At 32.7% G+C, this 3,519-nt stretch overlaps 1 pseudogene; it reads right to left on the bottom strand.

The window, feature by feature from the left end:
* Nucleotides 1-420: 420 nt before the first annotated feature.
* Nucleotides 421-1,284, bottom strand: LOC144546134 (cytosolic sulfotransferase 5-like; annotated as a pseudogene).
* Between the last annotated feature and the right edge of the window lie 2,235 nt (nt 1,285-3,519).

The raw sequence follows: 3,519 nt of genomic DNA, 5'->3' as shown, positions 1-3,519 counted from the left end.
TAATAGCTGCACCAACAGTTGGGAGAACGAACTGTTGATAGGCCTGTAATTTTACTCATATATATAAAATCACTTGTCAGCTGCTGACAAGATTTCAAAAAAAAAAATATGTAGACATAATTTAATATGCATTTGTGTGAATTAATTTAGTCTGTTTGAATATTTGTTTAAATTTGATGTGACATTTTTGAATTAAATGAAATCAAATGCATCAAACAACCAAACTGTTTTAATCCAAAGTAACACAAAATTAACAGAACCATTCTGAACAACCAAACTGTTTTAATCCGAAGTATGAATAAATTGCGAGCTCCTCATCTAACTTGATGAAAATTATATTGCTTATAGTAGACCAACATAATCCAAAAAAAAAAACATTGCATGAAGTACATTACTGTCATCATCATCTCTGCTTGCCATTCAAAAGGTGAAACCAGAATTATTTAATTTCTCTTTAATGATCTTATCTAACTTGATAGCCATCTCAGTTGTCATGTAATTTTGCCAATCCCCCACAACAGCTTTTCTGAAGAAGTAATCATTTTGTACATTATTACCTATTCCTTCATTTTTGTTGACATCCAGATCTTTGAGCTTATTGAAGCTACAAAACTTGACGATATCTTTTACCAAGTCATTTTTTATCTCCTCCTCAGAGAATGGGCATGAAAGAAAATTTGCTAGCCTCATTACACCTTCTACTGGATCCTTCATCATCTCCTCATATTTAAGGAACAAAATTTTCTCAGAAGAGTGCAAGCTCTTCATGTAATATTCAACCACATGATCCCAAACAGGACCATATATCATTCGACCATCACAAAATAATTCAAAGGCTTGAGTAAAAGGAATTGATTCTTTGAACCCTTGAAAATTTTTGAACATGTGCCAATAGGAAACTATGACATCTTTTGGCTCTCTACAGATATAAACTATTGGACATTTTGATGTCTTGATGCTCTCTGGGAGTACTGAGTATGGAAAATGAGTTCCGAGAACTCTAGGCGAAGGAAGGGTTTTGAGATACTGTTCATCTCGTACCGAATATTGAAATTCAGTGAATGGAACACAATCATGAGGATTCAGTTTAAGCAAAGGGTGAGAAGAGAAATCATACTAGTTTCGGTGCATTATTGTGAAAGTGAGGGCTTTGAGCCAGGTGGTGCCGGACTTGATAAAGCTTGCCACGATTACATCACTCGGGCGAGGCTGGAAAGCCTCCTCCATCGCCATAATGCCGGGAAGATAATTCTCTGATATCCAAAAACCTTTGTAGTTTCGCATCACGCACGCTTGCCATCGTTCTTCCTTTGGGAGCGTATGAATTATATCTTTATATTTACTATCCACTTCGTCAATATTTGGTACCTCATTAAAGGGTCGACGAGACCTTAGTGCTATTGATTCTTCTCCTTTCTCATCCAAAGTGATGAAGTAGTGTTAAGTGATGGATCGGCCATGATGAGGAGAAGAGAAGCTGTTGGTTTTAGTCTGATTCAAATGAATTTGCTTTATAATAGCATGAACCCACTCATGCAATTAATAGAAGAAGTATATACACCAAGAGGAAGTGCGGAACAGTGGAAGCTTTAAATATATCAACCGAGATAAGTGGGGATATTTATGTCGTGAGTGAGTCTATAGTACTATGCATATCACGGGTTGTTACCGTGCTACGGCTCTATATTTGAGTTTTCAAATTCTAACGGTCGATCCGAACCATTCATCTTGTTCTCCATATTAATATGTGTTTGGAGACCAAATTTTACATTTTTAAAAAAAAATTTACTATTTTTTTAGATATTTAGAAAATTACTTGATCTGAAAATTCTGAACCATCCAAAAACAGTGATTTTCAATAAATCTAAAAAAATTTCAAAAAATGTAAAATTTGGTCTCCAAACACATATTAATATGGAGAACAAGATGAACGGTTCGGATCGACCGTTAGAATTAAAAAACTCAAATATAGAGCCATAACACGGTAACAAATCGTAATATGCATAGTACCATAGACTAACTCTTTATGTCCTTGTTCTCTAGTAGGTAAGAGATTTATGAAAACACATGAGCAATTAATGTTCTCTTTCACATCCAAACATGCCACTTAAATCTGGCCACGCGGCACGGTGCATGTTTGTGCACTCCATTGCCCACTTACTCTGTAACTCTATGTATTTATCACTTGTCTCTCATTTTTACCATTATGTAAAATTAGGAAAAAATGAGAAAGAAATTTAAAGAAATATTTTGTAAATAGATATTTTTATATTCATTGTCATTTGATTTTATGTCCAACTTCAATTTGGATCTACGTCTCGTTGATTCTGAACAGTTGGTGTAATTCAATTTAGATTTGTGATTGATCAATATCAAGTAACTGGACATCTTTATAATATGTGTTTCCGATTTGTATAGCTAAATTAGATATTTGATTTGGGTATTGGATTATGAGTCATATTTAATGAGATAGAGGATATAAGGTTGGATTTGAATTGTAAAGTGAAGAGATTGTGTTATGAAAATTAGAGAATCGCCTGTGGCAGGCTTTCAAATGTTTGAATACTGTGTGTATTGTTATATGGATGACCTAGATCCAATTTCTATCACTAGTTAAATATGTAGGTGTAGTTTGATTTGAATTTGAGTAGATTAATTCAGTCTGTTTGAATGCTTGTTTAAATAAGCTAATTTAAAGAAGTCATCGTTAAAATCAATTACTAAGTTGATGTGGCACTCATCACTGCTACAAGAAAACAATTCATCATCGGTTCAAATTTCAATTCTCTATTGGTGTTTGAAATGATGGTCATCGCTGAAATAGCGAAGGTATACACCTACGCTATTGGTTTAGAACTGATAGTGTTGAGCACCTAACGTCATCTGTTCGATGTAATGGACATATAGAAATAATAATTGTTCAATCGCTAAATAAGCTGTTTAATAGAGTAATGCCATCATGTCAAAGTAATAAACCGATGACGTACTTCCAAACTAAAAAATATTAAAATTATAGATGTATCTTTATCTTTTATATAGTGTTGAGTTCATTCGAAATACTATTAGCCGTTCATGAAAACATCACTAATTGTTTTTATTTTTTTATGAAGAAAGGCTAAACAGCATTTTAACTTAAACAAACTTTATATGCACTCGATTTAATTAATATAAACAACATATATTAATCTTAATTTTTTAAGTTTGCACTAGTTTTAATGATTTCAAATTTATGTATAATTATATAGGCAAGTTAGAACTAGGGTGTTCTTAAGTTCACCAAGCTCCTTGGTGAATTCAAGTCTAAAACTCATCGAATTGGTTTTAAATAACGAATCCGAATCGTTGAAATCCGCCTACCTTATGAGTGATGCGTCTACGTGTAAAAATAGTAAACATTCAAATTAATTTAGTATAAAGTCAAGTGGTCAAAATTAAAGTGTTAATAAATTAATTTTAATGCATTCATTTTTTGAACCTTTTTTGACCACTTGACTTTACGCAAAATTAAATTAAAATTAA

The sequence above is a fragment of the Carex rostrata genome, chromosome 29 (assembly GCF_964058835.1).
Source record: "Carex rostrata chromosome 29, lpCarRost1.2, whole genome shotgun sequence".
NCBI lineage: Eukaryota > Viridiplantae > Streptophyta > Magnoliopsida > Poales > Cyperaceae > Carex > Carex rostrata.
The sequence above is the reverse complement of the archived record's forward strand: the minus strand, read 5'-3'. Positions and strand labels throughout refer to the sequence as shown.